This window comes from Triticum urartu, chromosome 7 (assembly GCF_003073215.2).
Source record: "Triticum urartu cultivar G1812 chromosome 7, Tu2.1, whole genome shotgun sequence".
NCBI lineage: Eukaryota > Viridiplantae > Streptophyta > Magnoliopsida > Poales > Poaceae > Triticum > Triticum urartu.
This window is the reverse complement of record NC_053028.1, coordinates 627,421,637-627,432,738: the sequence shown is the minus strand read 5'-3', so window position 1 is coordinate 627,432,738 and position 11,102 is coordinate 627,421,637. Positions and strand designations below refer to the sequence as shown.

The 11,102-nt window shown below is 51.5% G+C and overlaps 1 pseudogene; it reads left to right on the top strand.

The window, feature by feature from the left end:
- Positions 1-306: 306 nt before the first annotated feature.
- Positions 307-7,734, top strand: LOC125519234 (annotated as a pseudogene).
- Positions 7,735-11,102: the final 3,368 nt, after the last annotated feature.

Below are 11,102 nucleotides of genomic sequence, written 5' to 3'. Positions count from 1 at the left end.
GATAGTGGCCAGATGCATGTGACGGCTGGGCGTTCGTCTGTGTGTTGGGCTATATAAACCAATGTAATGGACTTGTTCGGTTTAAACCGAGTATAAGCCATCTAGCCATTGTAAAGAAGAAAAGATTTGGGCGTTTGAGCGCCCGTGGCGGCGTTCATCGCCGGCCAGAAAATCTTGTGTCCACTGTTTTTCTTTTTTCACCTCCGTTCGAGTGAGAGGAGAGGTAGCTAGAGGGTTGTTTCAACAATTGGTATCATGAGCTGCTTCATTTTGGGTGTCTTTCTCCTTGCCGGAGGCGTGCCGGCAATGGCGGAGTTCGCCGACGGCTGCGCGATGCTCCGGGCCGTGTGTCGGTGTATGGAGATGCGCGGCACGGCGAGGAGGCCGCGGTGGCTGTGGCGGCATGGTGAGGAGGCCGCGGAGGACCTGCGTGGTTGCGGCTTCAATGACACACAGCGGCATGGCGGCATGGAGGTGTTGCGCTGCGATTGAGACCGCAGCGGTGCAGGGCAATAAGCCGTGGCGGTGAGACGGGCGCGACCGGTGCGTGTTATGGGTGCGCACTGGACGCGTCGAGCGCGTCGGGACCGCGGGCGCGCGTATGAGCGTGCGGTCGATGTTGGGAGGAGGCGTATGTTGCCGTTCTGCTCGAGTCCGCGCTCGTGTTCGTCTACATCCTTCTAGGATTTGTCGCTGGCGGCTGCCATGGCAGACACGGAGGCGGCGCGCGATGAGCGTCTGGTGCGGTCGGGCGCGTCAAGTACGTGCGGGACGTGCAGGACGCACTGATGCGGTCGGGCGCGTCGGGTGCACGCGGGACGTGCGGGGCGCAGAGAGATGCCAGACGTGTGTCGCCAACGGAGAAGAAGCTCGGCCTGTGTCGCCGGAGTCGTGACGGAGCACGGTACAACCGGCGTCGGTGCGCCAGGTCAGGTCTGTGGGCTGGGTCACGGCCGTAACGACGGCAACGACGCGAGCTACATCAACTCCGGCGACGGCTAGCACACGGCACATCACAGCGGGCGCGGAGGTGCGCGGTGTCATCGAGCAGACGACAAGTTGACGGCGGCGAGTCAGTGCTCCTATCGGCAGGCTGCGTGGCGATGTCATGGCTTAGGGGATGAGTGTTGGTAATAAGCCATGTCCGTGCGCTGGCGACCGGCGTCGGGTGAGGTCCGTTAAGGGCGTGTGTGCGCTGTGCCACGATGGTGTGTGTGCACCTGAGTGTAAGGCTGTGGCCGTTGACGATCTGTTGCGAGTCTAGACGAACATGAGCCGATGAGCGAGTCGTGCGAGCCGGCCATGGCGTGCTGATCGGGCGGGTTAGTAAGAGTGGAGGCGCGGTGTTGCGTACATGTGGCTTAAAGCATCAACAACGCGGGGCGCTAAGGGTAGGCGCCAGGATTCTTATCCTCCCCGATTGGAAGTTGGGCTGACTAATCCTGGCGTCAAGCCTGACATCGACGCAAACTCTGGCCGTGAGCGCTTAACCATTTTTTCCCCCTTCCGATGAGTTAGAACACGCGTCCAACGACCAGTTTTACAGCTGAGTCAGTGGTTAGCTAGCGCCTATAGTTAGCGGCCAACGTTGTGTTAGCGGGCGCCTCGATGATTTTTCAGTTTTATGAAAGTTATTTTATTTTCCTAAGCGCCTATCTAAGTGCTTTGCATTGAAGATGCCCTTAGTGGTCAGTGCATGCAAGGTTTGATCAGTTAGTGCGTACGTGCGTGAATAGTGGCCAGATGCATGCGACGGTTGTGCGTGCGTGCATGGATAGTGGCCAGATGCATGCGACGGCTGGGCGTGCGTCTGTGTGCTGGGCTATATAAGCCAATGTAATGGACTTGTTCGGTTTGAGCCAAGCGTAAGCCATGTAACTATTGTAAAGAAGAAAAAATTAAGGCGTTTGAGCCCCTGTGGCGGCGTTCGTCGCCGGCCAGAAAATTTTGTGTTCATTGTTCTTTTTCTTCCACCTCCGTTCAAGTGAGAAGAGAGGTAGTTAGAGGGCTGCGGTTCCAACAATTGATATTATGAGCTGATTCATCTTGGACGTCGTTCTCCTTGCCACGATGCTCCGGGCCGTGTATCGGTCTATAGAGATGCGCGGCGCGGCGAGGAGGCCGCGGTGGCTGCGGCGGCACGGTGAGGAGGCCGCGGAGGACCTGCGCGGTGGCGGCTTCAACGACACACAACGGCATGGCGGCATGAAGGTGTTGCGCTGCGGTTGAGGTCGCAGCGGTGCAGAATAATAAGCCGTGACAGCGAGCCGGGCGCGCTCGGTGCGTGTTATGGGTGCGCACTGGACACGTCGGGACCGCGGGCGCGTGTACAAGCGTGCGGTTGATATTGGGAGGAGGCGTATTTCACCATTGTGCTCGAGTCCGTGCTCGAGTTCGGCTACATCCTTCCGGCGTTTGTCGCTGGCGGCTGCCATGGCGGACGCGAAGGCGGCGCGCGGTGAGCGTCTGGTGCGGTCGGGCTCGTCGGGCGTGTCGGGTGCGCGCGGGACGCACTGGTGCGATCGGGCTCGTCGGGCGCGTCGGGTGCGCGCGGGACGTGCGGGACGCAGAGGGACGTCAGGCGTGTGTCGCCGGCGGAGAAGGAGCTCGGCGTGTATCGCCAGAGTCGTGACGGAGGATGGCATGACCGACGTCGGTGCGCTAGGTTGGGTCTACGAGCAGGGTCATGTCCGTAACGACTACAACGACGTGAGCTGCATCAACTCCGACGACGGCAATCACATAGCACGTCGCAGTGGGCGCGGAGGTGTACGGTGTCATCGAGCGGACGAGACAACGAGTCGACGACAGCGAGTCAGGGCTCCTGTCACCAGCCCGCGCGGCGATGTCATGGCTTAGGGGTGGGTGTTGACAATAAGCCATGTCCATGCGTTGGCGACCGGCGTCGGATGCGGTTCATTCAGGGCGTGTGTGCGCGTGTGCTATGATGATGTGTGTGCACCTGAGTCCACCGTGTAAGGCGTTTGAGCGTATATAGCGGTATTCGTTGCCGGCCAAAAAACTTTTGTGTTCACTATTCTTTTTCCTTCACTACTGTTCGAGTAAGAGAAGAGATAATTAGAGGACTGCGGTTCCAACACAGAAGGAAATGGAATATGACAGATGTAAGGTGCTCCGACTTGACGTCGGGGCGCATCATACTAAGACTACCTATAATGAGAGTAACATACATAGTAACATCACACATATCTAGATAAAAAAGATGATGTAGCAGGCAATAAAGGAAGAAAGAGAGATATGTGATAACATAGCTAGTTACTACTAGTATGAGTAACATCACACATATCAAGGCATTATGAGTTTATAGCCTAATAAATAAAATGTTGCATGTCCATATTACTACTCTATGTTACTACCCATTGTGGCTAGTCTAACAATCAAGCGGCTCGAGTGCGCCGATCAAGGAGACGCGAGGGCGCACGTAACTGCATATCAATTGTGTGTGCGTGGGCGTGGGCGGCGCGCATGCATGCGTAGCATACGAATAGCCGGTGTTTAGTTAATTACCTTGAACCCTCAAACGAGGAGTACGTGGATCGAAGAAAGCACTGACGACATCTCTACTAGCAGAATCGAACCAAGTTAGTACTAGCAATACTAGTAAAGGAGGACATTATAATTTGCAATTATACAAGGCCATAATCAAAATTATAATTTATAATTATACAAGGCTATAAACGGCAATCGAGACAAAATTGATGGTATTTGCCTTGTACTAGCAAAGAAGGACATTAATTATCCTTTGCATGCATGTAAGTGTGAGAAGCTTGAGTATTCTATAGTCTCACCTAAATAGCTTGGCGTAATCATGGTCATAGCTGTTTCCTGTGTGAAATTGTTATCCGCTCACAATTCCACACAACATACGAGCCGGAAGCATAAAGTGTAAAGCCTGGGGTGCCTAATGATTTTTGCCTTGATATCTGTAATATGGATTTGTGGACTTATATACAAAAGTGGAGGGAGGACTACTAGCAGAGTGACTTGTGCTGCAGTGTGTTCTTATGCAGTTCTTGATTGACACTCGCAATGTAGTACGATCTTATACAAATTGCAATATACTCTCTTCGTCCGATGAAAAATGTATGTTTAACATTAAAATTTGTCCATAAAAAAGTGTAATTCTATCTTTTTAATACACTTTAAAGTGAAAAAAAATACTTCTCTCTTATTACACGGTAATTAAGACCAGAGACGGACCACAATTTTTTTTAAGGTGGGGCAAAGTCTCACTAGATTTTTTTATCCAAATCAAATGAGTCAATACACACTAACAATGCTCACTACAAACCAATAACCAAATATAATGAAAATGTAGACATATTTCAATAGGAAAACATCCTAAAACCAATCGATAATGAAGCTTTTAATGGCATCTAGAAGACCCAGACAATGGCAGTTCCCTACCCTTCTTCTGAAAATCTTTCTTAATTTTGCCAAGATCAATACTTTTGAAGATCTCTCACTTAATGTAACACACCATCAAGTCATTAAGCCAGCCATCAGACATCTTGCAGCACAACTCAGTCTTGATGATTTTCATTGATGAGAAGACTCTTTCAACTGTTGCTGTCGTTATCGGTAGTAGCAATGCCAACTCAATGAGACGATAAACAGCGGGAAACATAACATGCCTTTCAAGTTCAACCATCTTTTTAGCTAGGCTTGTAATATCATGACAAGCTCTAAAATCTTCAATTCTTCTCATATGGATAATGAATAGCTCTAGGTTATTAACTATATGGTCACGTCCATAATATGAGAAATCCTCATGATAAATCGCTGTGAGTCTAGCAAGCTTATTCACATTGAATTTAAGGCTTCAAGCTGCTGTTAAATTTTGCCATAATTCTGCTTTAAGCTACTATTAAAATATCATCCATTCGGTCACTACAAATCTACAATCTGCTTCAAGCTACAACTAATGTTAAATTTGCTATAAAAATTTCAGAAAAGTTCAGAAATAACCTCCTCCCCTTTCCTTTATTCCCTTTCCTCTTTTTTCCATCTTCTTGCAATCTGGCCGGAACTGCGCCAGAGTCAGAAGTGGCCAGACTACCGGACCGTTGCCGCCGCCGCCAGGCGCCTAGGCCCCGGCTTGCGCCGCCGTCGCTTGCTACCGCAGTGCCGCCACCGCTCCTGCCTCCTGGGCTCCTGGCGACCGGGCCAGCCATCGCTTCCGCTCGCTAGGGTTGCTGCATAGCGTCGTGTCGAGAGGTCGAGTAGTGGTCGAGACGAGAAAAAATCCTACGCTCGAACCTGGCCAGGCCAGCCGTGACTCGTCGTTTAGTGGGTGGCTGGCTGTCTTGGCCCATCAGGCCACTGGCCGCGTTGGCCCATAAGAACGAGTGAACGACGACGCAGCCTTTTCTATTAGCTATCAATGGACAGCGCAGCCTCTGTATCGATGCATACATATAATTTTTTTTTGCTCAAAATTAAGATATGGTAGGCGCCATACCCTGCCCACCGGGGAGGTCCACCAGTGATCAAGACCAATAACAATCTACACATGGTCTTCTTAATTTTCTACATGCACCTAGCTCATTAGGGATTGGGTAATTAAAGAGGAGAGAGATGGTGGCTTGCACCTTTCCAATGCATTTTTTACTTCACTCCATATTTTGTCCTAAAATTCTTAGATGTACACTCTTCATCGGACGGAGGGAGTAGGTAGTCAAGGCCAAGGAAAATCAGAATCAGAGAAGAATTGATTTGGTTTTAGAAGGAAGGTGCACATGGCATATCGCGGGTTGAGGAAGATCATGTATTATCATTGCTTTAATTGGAGAAACAACATCCATGAAGATGTCATTATAGATTTTAGATGCATGCATGGAAAATCGACAAGCTGATTTCCATGTCTAGTATCTCAATTTTTTTTGTTTTAGCTAACTTATTAATTAATAGTCTGATGGTTCATGGTTGACAGTGGAATACCTTGACAGGATGTGCACACTCCATCTTGTAACCTTGTTTGATATACAGTGCCTATGATTCAGAATATATAAAAAATGTGCTCAGAAATCAAAAAAAGAAGTGCTCTCCTCCAAGCTCCGGCACTGGTGTCCACCTCACCCCGTAAGTTCTCTTTGAGAAAAATCCGTAGCTGTAGCATTTCTCGGAATTAACTTGGCAACTCAGTTAAAAGCAGAGATGATTTAAAACGTCGCGTGCTTTGAGAGGAGCCAAAGGTGTAAACACACTAACCTCGAGGCGGCAAGCAAGCAACGCCTAGAACACAGCGAAAATATGAAGAGAAACAAATGAAGAAGTCTAGGCGTCAGCAAGAGCACCTATATATACCCTCACTGCAACCTCGGCCAAGCTCGCATGACACACCGCGCCAAATTCAAAATACTCAGAACGTAAGCATGTGCTTCTCTCGGCTGACGCCTCCTCCACTTTCTCGAGCGCGCGCTGCTGTCCAACGCTCCCATGGGCTGCCCCGCGCCGTTGCCGCCCCTGCGTGGCTGCGTCAACCACAACGTGTTCGCCCGTCGCTGCCGGCTGCGTGCGCGTCTACTCTGTCACCAACTGGAGGAGGCCTAAGGTGGGTGGCTGAAACTGAACTTTGATGGCTCATCCAAGCACGACGAGTCCAGGAGTGCCAGCATCGGGGGAGTCTACCGTGATCACAAGGGTAAGTTTGTCTTGGGCTACGCGGGGCGGATTGGCGAGGCGACGAGCTCTGTCGCCGTCTCGCTGAGCACGTCGCGCTCAAGCGCGGCCTCGAGCTGGTTCTGGAGAACCGTTGGCGTGATATCTCCATCGAGGGTGACTTCAAGACGGCCGTCGACGCCGTTGTCAGTCGGGCACGCGTCCGGGCAGAGAAGGACGCAGAGCAGTGCAAGGCGATCACCATGTTCACGCGGCTTGTCAACGTGACCGTGACGCGCGTTGCCCGGAAAGGCAACAAGGTGGCCGACCGCTTTGCTAAGCTCGGCCACGAGGAGACGGCGCAGCGGGTGTGGCACGACGCGCCGCCGGCCGAGGTGCTCCTGCACCTTCAGCGAGATGCCGAGGGTCCCCAAGAAGAAGAAGAAGAAGAAGAAGAAGAAGAAGAAGAAGCAGCGAGATACCGCGGGAAACTAGCTTTGCCGGCTTAAAAAAAATAAAAAATCTCGTGCGTACGTCAATCTGAATGTGATGTGCAATGCTCCTTTAATCTGTGAGGGTGACCGTTGAAATTTGGTCAGTTCTTATGCACATCACAAACTTTTCTTAACCGGTCGGACATTGGTAAGGTTCATTTGATTAGAACAATGCCGTTTTTTTTTTTTTTTGCATTCGCATTATCACTATTCAGCTCTTTCCTCAAATGTGGGAACCGAGTACATGCCAAATTTTGCAAATATATTATCTCAATTTACACACCCATTCCCAAGAGAGGACAAAGAAAATTGGAGAAGCTAGAACCGGATTCAGCTGAACAAAAATGGATCCTCTAGTACTAATCGGTTTGGGCCCCAACAGACCGACTTGATACGCCTTAGAGCACTCTACCAGATCCCGCAAAACGCGTTTGCAGTTCGCGCAAAACAGCTTTTGCGGGCCGGCGCGGGCTGGTACAGATGCAGACCCCGCAAATATATCCGTAAAAAAATATAATTGTGGAATATGCATTTTTACGGGTCGGCTATGCGGGTTCTTCTAGGACACCACCGTGACGACCCGCAAACAGATAAACTGCAAATCTCGCATTTGACATAGGATTTCACAAACAAGTTCAAATTCAAACGACACAAACAGTTTTACGCATAAATAGAAGCCAAGTTCATTACGGCTAACGCAAAAGAGGGCCCCGCAAAAGGTTTGCGCCCATGTCCGGCATCATCTTGATCGATCTTCACTCCGCGCCATCGAGTCCACCTTGGAGTTCATCGGGGCCACCGAATCCACCTCCGACGCTTGTTCCAACTCCCGCACTGAAATCATCCACATTGCCACCATATGGAGCGGAGAAAACATTACCGGAACTGTAGCATGAACCGGCCGACGCCACCATTCTTCTCTTCAAGATTTCCCTCATTGCCATATCATGCCATGTTTTGGTGAGGTCGTCCATGTCATTACGGTTCATTGACATGATCTTGTTCTTTTCGGCGAGCAACATGGACATTGATTTGTTTTCGGCAGCTCGTGCTCTTCTCTCCTCGATGGCAGCTTTGCGCAGCCCCTCTTCCTTGAGCAACTGCCACTTTTCTTGCTTCTCCTTCGCCTTCTTCTCGGCCAACTCTTTCTTGATCTCCACCGATTTCAACAACATCGACTCGTTGGATTGCAACATGGCATCAATCTTCTCCCTCAAGCTTGATGCTTCTTGCTCTCTCTTCATCTTCTCATTGGTCTTCTTGTCACCATCGGGCTTGTGCAAATTTCTTGGGCCATCATCATCCTCATCTTCATCCATATTTTTAAGTGAGCCTCTCTTTGGTGGGGATTCTTTGTCGATCAACTTCCACTTGTCGCACTTTTGGAGCAACTCCCAACAATGCTCTAGTTTGAAAATTTTGCCTTCCGAAGCTTCCATGTCCTTGTATCTATGTTGACCAATCTTTTCCTACACAATGTGAACAAAGTGATCCAATCACTTCTCATGATGCAATATGATGATGCACAATTTGAACAAAGGCAAAACAAACTCACATGGTCGGACTCCACGGTGCCACTTGGAGGTGCATTGCGTACTTGCTCCAAGCAAGCTGCCCAACGGCTGCACATAGGCTTGATGTTCTCCCAACGCCCTTGAAGCGACCGAAATGTGCGTGGAGTCCTATTGGGATACTTTGCCATAATGCGGAAGTATTGATCTTCGATCCTTTGCCAATATCTCTTGGAAGTTTGAGATGTACCCGTGCATGCATCAAGAGACACCGCACTCCATGCTTGAATCAAAGCTTGATCTTCCAAGATCATGTAGTTCTTCGATCTTATACTTTTTCCAGTTTTTGCATGCGATTGCTCAAACGCTTGCGCTTCGATCTCCTCCAATTCGTCCGCACAACCATGATCATCCACGCCGGCCTCTGTTTCATTGTACTCGAATGGTTCGAAAGGGGCTTGATCAATGTCAACCGCGTTCGTGTCCAACAAGTTCATGAACTCGGTTGTTCCATTGTTCGAACCACCGCTGTAGCGAACGATAACAAGTCACGCGCTATCGAGAATAATGGCAAAAAATGAAAGGGAATCGCCAAGATCGAAGGCGCATACCTTCCGGCCATTTCGTCGAACACCTCGCTCGCAGGGGGAGTGGCGCCGTTGAACGACATCGTCGGAGCACCTCCTTGCGGCGGGATGGAGCGAGAGGTTGAAGAAGGTGGCTTCTTTGAAGCCGAAACCTTCCTCCGCTTTACGCCCGCGCGACCTTGCCGACTTTCACCGCCGGCTGGGATCGCGCTGCCGCGTTGGCGCCCGGAGCATGGGCCATTGCGGCGGGGGCGGCCGGATTCCCGCCCTACATGACAACGTTGCCCTGCCGCTTGCGTGCAGGCGCGGCTTGGGCTTTGGTTGACGGCGGCGGGGCCAACTTGGCCGGCGACGAGATCCGCCCGAGCGGAAGGGGCGTAGTCGACCTCGACGGTTACGGGGGACAGCAGGGGGTCGTCCATGGCGGCGACGGGCGGCCGGGGAAGAGCAGCCGGAGCTTGCTGAGTGGGGGCAATGATGGCGGAGGGTGCGGGGAGCAGGAAGGGCCGCGCGGAAATGTCCCTCTCGCCAAATCTCGCGTGGGATAGGGGTTGAGCTCGGGTCGGCCTCCCAGCCCGTGAAGATAGAGGTTGGGGGAGAAGATTTGCCGCGCCATGCAAAAAAATTTGTGGGCCGGGGCGGGATGCGGGGTCTGCTCGTGCAGATTTTCTGGCCGCGACCCGCAATTTGGCGGTTATTTTGCGTGCCGGGGTGTTTTGCGGGGTCTGCTAGAGTTGCTCTTATGCAGCTTCTCCTCCTCCTCCTCCGACGGCGGCCAAGCTGCCGCTGGCGGCCTGGGAGGAGGAGGAGAGGGACGCGGGGGCGGCCCGTCGGGCCGGTCACCATGGCGCGCTGGTAGAGTGAGTGAAGCGCATAGTCCCAGTGGAACAGTCCTGCTTGGTCCGTGAGTGCCTCCACCGTGCGGGGGATGTGGGGAGCGGAGGGCTTAGGGCTGCTTCGAGAAAACCCGATCTGCTGTGCGGGTTAGGGATCACGATGTCAACTACAATGGTGTCAGGGGCCGGTGGTGAGAGTTCTGCAGATGATGTGGCAAAGCTGACGGAGGAGTTGGGTCTGAGGGAAGAGGATCTGGACAATGTGGTTTTCAATGAGAAGGAAGCACCTGCAGAAGTGGCGCGGTGGATTGCTGTGGCTCGAGTGCACTTTGGGAAACCCTATAGCCAATACTGGTTGTACAAAAATATGCGTGCGGCGTGGGATCTCGCACAGGAGGTGAAGTTCAGTCCTTTGGAGGACAATTTGTACACAATTCAGTTCTCTTGTTTGGGGGACTGGGAGCGTGTGATGCAAGATGGGCCTTGGCACTTTCGAGGTGATGCTGTGATCATAAAACCGTATGACGGGGTGGCGAAGCTTCTACAATAAAGCTCGACACTATAGATATTTGGGCCCAGATACACGATGTTCCTGATCTGTATGAGCACCTGGTGCCGTCCCTTGCAGCTAAAGTGGGAGAAGTATTGTTCACAGAGAAGCAATCGCAGGACTTCACGGGCAACTTTTACCGTGTTTGGGTTTGAATCAACGTGGAGAAGCCTTTGAAGAATGCGGTATTGATGATCCGTGATGCAAAGAGACAGATCTATAAGGTAAAATACGAGAAGCTTCCGGACTAGTGTGCAGTCTGTGGCATGTTGGGACATTTGTATAAGGAACACGGCTCTGTGATTCACCCTTCGTGTGCCCTTGTGTTTAAGGGGCTTCATGTTGAATGGTTTATGAGGACTGGAAGGGGTCCGGGTGCTGGAAGAGGTCGGCATGGAGGCCGGCGGGGTGGCCGGATTGGCGGCAGAGGACAGGAATATCCTGATGGTGATTATGGTCACGGGAAGAAGGTGGACTCGGAAAACAATCCGGATGCTCAGATG